The sequence below is a fragment of the Etheostoma spectabile genome, chromosome 5 (genome assembly GCF_008692095.1).
Source record: "Etheostoma spectabile isolate EspeVRDwgs_2016 chromosome 5, UIUC_Espe_1.0, whole genome shotgun sequence".
In the NCBI taxonomy this organism is placed as follows: Eukaryota; Metazoa; Chordata; class Actinopteri; order Perciformes; family Percidae; genus Etheostoma; species Etheostoma spectabile.
In genome coordinates, this window is record NC_045737.1 from 4,041,807 (window position 1) to 4,050,199 (window position 8,393).

Below are 8,393 nucleotides of genomic sequence, written 5' to 3' on the forward strand. Positions count from 1 at the left end.
CCGGCAGAATCCCAAACCGTAAATATACATACCCCGTAATCTAGACCACTAGATATCTTTGAGATGATTTTTTCCCCGTATCACCCAGACCCAAGTGCTACTTTCCTCCACTTGTTCCACAGTAACCCTAAATCAAAACTAGAGCTACAACTGTTCAGAAACACTTCTAAGACCACCCCCTCCCCATTAACAAGTATGGGTCCTGATCAGCAGTCTGCCTTTAGCACAGCGCCTCGTCGTGCTCCATGGTGGATATTGCATTTGATAGATTGTGAAGGAACTCAAGGTTGGCTTCACAAGCGGCTGGCGGTCATCCCTCTGACCCTTCACCTGACCCTCGACCCCTGCGTGTAACACAGCACAACCCAATGTCTACTTCTGTCCTCCCCGCTGCTTCAGGCTGACAAAGCGCACGTCCTCACAGCGCCTCAATGTTCACAGATCTCCGAGGTCATAGGCTCACATTCTGATCACCTGGATGGGACATTTTTATCACCTGAACTCGGCTGAACGAGTCATCGTTGTCAAATCGAATTGATTAAAGGATTGAAGATTGTGAAGTAGTTTGGTGATACTTGGTTTTACAGAGGTTTAATGCTGGAGTAATGTTACACCAAGTTTGCAAAAATATACTTTCAGTGGATTTCATTTTTTTTATGAGTGTTTAACATGATGCTAGAAGGTGCAATATGTAGGTGCTGCGGTTGTGCTGATGGTTATCAGACATTTCGTTTAAAGGCAAGTTACTGAAATTATATATAATATAATAATATATATATATATATATAAATATATATAAAATATATATATAGCTTTTATGACAAATGTTTCTGCTTTTGTCTATTAATTAAAGAAAAACACTCATTGATGGCAATTCATATCTATGTTCTCATCCTCACGTACAATATAGAGCAGTTTTGATCTGTCCTCATGCTCCATGACATTTTATCCGTTACTGAGTGAACATTAAACTTTAGCTAAACGTTATAAATAATGCATAAATCGTAATTGCAAAATCAGTTGAAAATGGCAATTGGATGTTGTCCCCAATTGTTCAGCGCTAACCAAAACTAAAAAACCCAGAGACATACCGTCCCAGACTGGTTAACACTGAATTAAAGAGGTACACACATCTTTATGTTTTTATGCTGAGTTCATTTAAAATTCAGTTATATTTTTTAGCTTTTCCAGACTCAGACACCCTGCCACTTTATTTTTCAAGCCAATTTGAGAGATATACCTAAGATAAACCGCCAAAGCTTTTGCACATTCCCAACGTGACTCTACCAGCTTCTCCGACGGATAGAAATCTGCATGGTATAAGATACGTACTGTACAGAAGTGTAACCTCTTCAACCCCCTCTGCTACGGCATCATTACAAACACATGTTGTCGATGTGTCATTTTACACAGCACTTATTTCTAAAGTAAGGAAACTTTAGTTGCTCGTTTTCTTTTTAGGTAAGTATCATTTTTATGGTCATTGTCACCTTAATGAATAGACGTTCCGACATGAACGGGAGCTTGGGGGAAGACCACAGCACGCCCTGGGTCAGACTAATCCTGGACCTCTCGCATCGAAGCGCTCAAGCTTAACTATCATAAAACTTATAACAGCCACGCAATTGATTTTATTGTTCAGATTCGAAATACCCAGCCTTACCAGCACTTGTTGCACTTGTTCCGAGCACAGTGAGACCAAGGTCGCTCTAGGTCGGTCTCACAGGCACTTATCCCACGGTTCCCCCAATGTTCCAAAAAACTTGGTCAGAAATCTTTTTTTTTTATACATATACCAAGATTGTGAAACTGACATTCCGTATCAATCAGAACACTTTCATCCATCAATATTTCAAAAAGCCATACAAACAGCTCCTTACAGTACCACTGCAGCATTCATTTGTTTATGAATTGCACAGCCTTGTTTGCACTGTTCTATTTGTCCTAGCAACCTTTATTTCATATCGATGTCTTTTAATACGTTCTGTCTGACGTGCTGTAAACCATGTTTTAGGTGTCTGCAGAACAGGAACCTGCTGAAACCTGTTTTTTAAACTGAGTCAGGCCAGTTTTTATATTGTAGTAATTGTTACTTTTAACTTTCTGTATTAATTATTAAATAACCCTCTTGTTGTGCTCAATCTGACTAGGTCCTTATTCTTCTGTAGCGTGGACACCTTAGAGTGCCATAAAACTCAGTAGCGCAGGATGAGTTCAAGACCGCGACCTTTCGCATGCATTCCCCTTCTACGAAGGAATAAAGGCTACACTTTTTTTATTCTATATGAATATGAGTAATAGAATATACATGTTTAGACAAAAGTAGAAACTTACCACACTCTAAAAACGCCCTGATATTCGACCACGTTTTTCTTTTTTTTCTGTCACTTCCTCTCTCTCCTTCCCCTTTTTCCCCCTTTATTTTCCTTTTTCCCTCCTCTCCCCTTTCTTTAGTTTTTTTTTTTATGTCTTTTTCTTCTTTTTTTCTTTGGCTGTTAGATGTGTATTATCTAGATCGACCACTTTTTTTTTTTATCTCGTGCTTTTTTTGTTGGCTTCTTATTTTGTTGCTTGTCATTACCTTCTTATATTGGCTGATGACGTCCTCCTCACTAAAACGCTTTGTTTGGTCTTCTCTGATACTGAACAATTTATCTCCTCATATGTGATTATTCGATATCATAATATGATTCTATTCTTTCCTCTTTTGGATCTTTCGTTTTGCTCCTCTTAACCTTATCCTTCAAAGGTTTGGAATGCTCGAGACTCGTTTTCTGTCTAGAAATGGGCGCCCTGGGTAGTCAGGTAGACGGCCCATGGAAAATCAGCTGGTGTTAGTTCACGCTGCCCTTGCAAATATCACTACTCCTTAATCAGTCCTATCTCTTAACTAGTGCCAGATTACCATTATTTTGTTGTTTATTATGGCGCAGCAGTGGTATCGTTCCATCTAGACAGAGTCGATCTGTCCGGATAGATCATGACATGCCACCGATGAGTTTAGCTTTCTCCACTCTGACCTCATTAAGAAACGTTGTACATATGTTTAACATGTTACTTTTTATCATAACACATTCCAGAAATAATGTTTGCAATGTATATTTGACATAACTGACAAACAACCAGAGTTGAACATTGGTGCAACCCTGATGAAGAATGTGCTCAAGATCATAGGGGAACTAAAGACTATGTCTTTGGTCTGTACATCAACCTAATCAAAAGCAGTCATGATAAGACAATATAATTCCTTCTAAAATTCGTAGACGTTATCGCCAATTCAGTCTAATTATATTATCGGTGCTATATTGCGTTATACGATGAATTTTCTTGGAGCCTCTTAACGAACAACAAAGTTGAAAGCAATTATAATAATCTATTCAGAGGATGAATATTTTTATGTTCATAAAAGGCTTAATATTTTAATTAGCACAAAATTAAACAAACAAGTTTTGGTGTTACTTATGTTGAGCCAGGAAGGTATCTCATTTAGCTGACAGAATCCTAGAAAAAATCATCTGCTGAACATACATGATTGGTTTAGCTTTCTATTCTATCTCATTAAAAAATAATAAGGCATTAAAACATACATAAATTTACTTAAATCAAATTCAAAGATAGCATATTTAAGTAAAAGACAAATAAAAATATGTTAAAAGCCCAAAATAATGAAGTTTTGACGACAACTAATCATAATAAAACAAAAAGTCTAGAAAAGCAAGAACGTCTGTAATTGTTTATATGTAGAGTTAAATCGTGCTTTGCTTTATTGCGTTAAAATAGTATGAATTTTTTTTCCAATCTTGTAAAATATAAAAGTAACTATCCACTTCTAAGGACAAATCAATCATGAGCAATTTTTCTTAAAAATACTCAGTTGTTTTCTAAGTAAGAATGCACATCTGTTCGTCAGTACTGACCATTTATTTCTTTGTTAAAGAACATACCAGAAACCAGTTTCTGCTGTTTGGCAGGTAACGGATGTGATGTAGTCGCTGTAACAGCCGGTACAGGTAAAAAGAAGCTATGTAGTGAATTCTTATAAAAAAAAAAACAAGAATGAAAAATGACAATATGGATCTGGGAACACAATAATCATTGAAAAATCGTAGTCCCCCAAAAAAAAAATGTAACAAAAATGTAAAATTACAATACTACAGACATGAATCAATTTTTCCCAACCCCCAAAAAATGACACCATAGGATATGTGGGGAAAATACAAATTACATAATGATTTGGCACTGATTTTGCTCTGAACAAAAAAAAAAGATTAAACATTGATGAATATGTGAGTTCCAAGTGATCAACCACTTAGGTTCTAGAGTTAACTTGTCTTTTCAGTTTGAAGCTACAGTGTTTAGGATCAAAAACTGGGGTGAAGTGCCACTTTTTATAGCCGCCGGACTTTTCATAGTGCACCCATCAGTGTTGTTATGTTAGGCTAATGAAAGTATGTCTTTCTATCTGTGTCTATTCCCGATGGGCAGGCGGCCGGCTGGGCGGGCCGGAGTGCAGGGTCACGCTCGGGTACAAAGGGGTGGGGCGGTCCGTCACCGCCACTTGACACCTCAAGGCCATCTGTCCCTTCATCATACCAGGGGTCAGAGTTTTACTACCCACAGAGCCAGCGAGCGCACTGCACTGTTCAAAACGCAGCGAAAAGAGGCATGTGAATAAGATCAGCTTACAAAAAGCAACCACAAAAAAAATAAAAATCTCCCGTTTCATTCAGCAGGCAGTAAATTTACATCTTTCTGCTCCCACCCCCTACACAAAACTGGGGCATTTGCCAAAGTTTTTTGAACTTTTCTTTGTTTTTTGTTTTTTTTCCTGACTTCGTTGTAATTCTTTTGGAATTTTTTGGGGTTGGATATGATTAACAGCAATGTCCGGAAACCTCCCAGGAAAAGGTACTGGGTAATTTTCTACCAGGACATTTTTCAACTGACTTTTTTAATTTTTTTATATACTGTTTATTGTATTTTTATTTTTTTTTACACACAGTGTAAATATCACACTAAAAATATATTTAGTGCAGTTCTCCAAAGTGAGATTTTGCTACTTCCACTCTGAATCATTGTAACTGAATATATTTGTGTTTTGGACTGTGGCAGCACCGCACGACATCTGAAGAACTTCACCCGGCTTTGGCAAAATTTATTGCATGTGAACTAATTTTGACTTTTACAGCTAGAAAAAAAAATGCTTAGGGGGAGAAAAACAGATAACAGATGCACCGTAGGAAGCACACACTGCTGGAGGTGCACGGCGTTAAAAACAGAAATGAGCAACCGGAACTTTTGCTCATACTGTGTTTGTGTGTTCGGTAATGAGTAAACAGTAAGTTTTAGCGAGATTCTTGTGAAAATACCGTCAATGTGCAACGCTTGTGTGTCTTTTCTTTGTGACTGGCCAAATGACTGTTAGTGCTGCCTCCATCTGTAAGCAGTGAGGTGACTGGGCTTCAACAAACCATCCTCTAATTCAGACGTTTCAATATCTAAAAGTAGGGCGGGGCGCGAAGCATTTCCCCCCCGGATTCAAGCCTTTCACCATACCGGGTGCGATGGATTTGTATTGTTGATCTCCATTTCTTGCGATATGTAGTAATGAGAATAACGTAAACAATGTTGAATAATCACTTCTAGAGACAATATATCATGAGCTTCATTATAAAAAACTAATGTGTCTCCAGAAGAAGGCACCTCAATGTCAGTTGACATTTGTTTAAAGAAGAACATGACATGGAGCTGTCTGCTTTTTTGGTCCGTTTTGCTGGAAAACGGTATATGTGCAGGCGTTGCCGGGGTACCGTAGAAACGAACGATTTAGGTGAATATTGGTTAAAAAAATAAATTAAAATTGTTGTTCTTGGAAAGAAAGACAGAAAAGAAAAAAAAAAAAAGATTTTAAGAAAATCATGGGTACCTACTGTATGTGGAATTGTGTTTTTATTTGTCCACAAAACCTGACAAAAGGACCTCAATGGTCTGAAAGCAATCATTCAATAGAATTATCCTTCAGCACTGAACTTTTTCTCTCATTTCTGTGTGCCTCCGTCTGTAAATCAGTGAGTATGATGGGCTCAACAACTAATTCTCTTCAACAGATCCAGCATCTACAGCTTGGAAGGACCTTTGCATCATGACAACAGACATATCCCGGTGAGCTTTCTTCAATCTTACCATCTCCAAATAGTGTGCACGTAGCGTTAGAACTACGGCTCACACATAATGACAGGAGCTTTCCCACTCTGACAGGAAATAGCGTTTTTGTGAAGGGGAACTCTCGACTGCTCTTATACCCCAACCCCATCCCCCCCCCCCCCCCCCCCCCCCCCCCACCCCCCCCCCCCCCCCCCCCCCTCCCCCCCACCCCACCCCACCCCCCCCACAATGCTCCTCATGCATGCCGTTTCAAGGAAAAGCCACCGATAACAAAAAAACTCTACTACCAAGTTCAGTGTTTTACAGCTGCCGGTAAAACCACCTCCGGCCCAAATTCAAACTCAATGAAGACTTTTTATGGCTTCTGGCTATGCTACGGTTGAATCATCACGAGGACCTGACAAAAATAAAAAAAAACAAAAAAAAAAAAAAAAAGCGTGGCCTCCCAGATGCCGCGTGTACAGTACCACGGTCCTCAGTATGCATGGTATACAGACCGAGTTGTGAAACAGTCATTAACATATTCCGCTACGTGTATCAGAAAAGACAATCATTTACTGTAATGCAGACCTTTAACACCAGTGGAAAGACAACATTGTGTCATGTTCGATATCCAAAATCTAAGACAGATCCTAGCCTCATTTCATACGATAGTGGATTTATATTGATATATGCCAGCCCTACTTTATGGCAGCGGGGTGCTCCTCCCCCTGCAACTCATTGAGCAGCTGTTGGGTGTTGTGCCAGGATGCGTGACAGCAAACTGTCACAGACAGCAAGCAGAGTCCATTGACCGTCTCAGCCTGTAGTCTGGATCAAAGTGGAGGCTGTAAATCTTCCCTGGGTTACGCCGAGGTCCAGCCGGAGCGTGGGGCCATTAGCTTCAAGCAGCAACATCCCACTGACACCTGGTCAGCGTTCCCAGGCGCTCGCTGCCACTCGCCCCATGGAAATGGAAACGTTTGGAAACTTAAAATAGGGGTCGACAGATACGGTATTTTTCATGGACATACCCAGATACCGATTATTACATAGTCAATGCAACTGATAACCATTATACTGTAAAATTTAGTAAGGGATCTTTAAGTCCAATTAAGATCTTGGGAATGTTACAAGCTCACAGTAAAAGAGTCAGATAGTTTTGTGGGCGGGACATTAAGTCCGACTCGTGGTTTAGTGGAAGAGAAGCAGAGTGGACGAGAAGAGCTGTAGCCTAGCCAAAATAACGTACTATCAACTGAACTTTATCAGTTATCAGGCAAAGAAAACCCTGATACAAATTCAAACCAAAAAACGACAGTTTAATTGGCCGTGCGGTTATCTGTCTATCATAATTTCAAACAAACTGTTTGTTTTTTGGCAAGCTGATTTAAAACGGTTTGCCAAGAATGGAAGATTTGTCTTTGTTTTTTAGAAATAAAATTTACAACATAATCTTTCTACTCACATTGAGATAAATATGTTTAGGGAATCCAATCAGTCTCTGTAGAACACAATAAAAATGGAAGGGAGTAGTCTTTTGTCATGGTTTAAGTCATGTTAAAATCCCCTATTGTGATCATTATTATTGGTCATATCCAGAATAATGTTCTGGAATTGAGTCAGGAAAAATACATGTTTGTCACAGAAGGAAAATTAAAATTTACGACAGTCCTGTTTTGTGCTCTACACAGTCTGTACATATATAATTGCAAACATGTCTTAACTGAAACTTTCAAAAAAAAAAAAAAAAAAAAAAAAAAATCGCAGCTTTATGTACGCTAATCACTAACTGCTAACGTTACAACAGTTCCGCAGTTCTCTGCGTGAACGCAATCCAGTCGTCACGTTTTAAAACCATTAGCAGAGAATTCCTTTGTAGTCAGTGCCCAACATATCGTGCTTTGGAGACAGGCACTTGTAATATATGCTTCTTGTAGCAGGGAAGGTGGGAGGACCCACGGAAGCTAATTCCCTTTAGGGCTGAAACAGCCAGATGTTTCTTAAATCATGTGTTCATGTTGTAGCAATTCAAATTTTATTGGTACTTGTCATATTGAACATTTGTAATTAATTCCTGTTATGCACTTGTACAGTTGTGGTTATGATACGAGACATGATGAAAGAAATGCGGGGAAAGGTACTGGCCAACAGGCTTGCAGAATGGTCTGGAATATCAGGATAGCTGGAGTTTATTTTTTGTGGTTGTGTGGTGTCAGTTTTAGTTTTACACATTTTGAGTGCCTTTT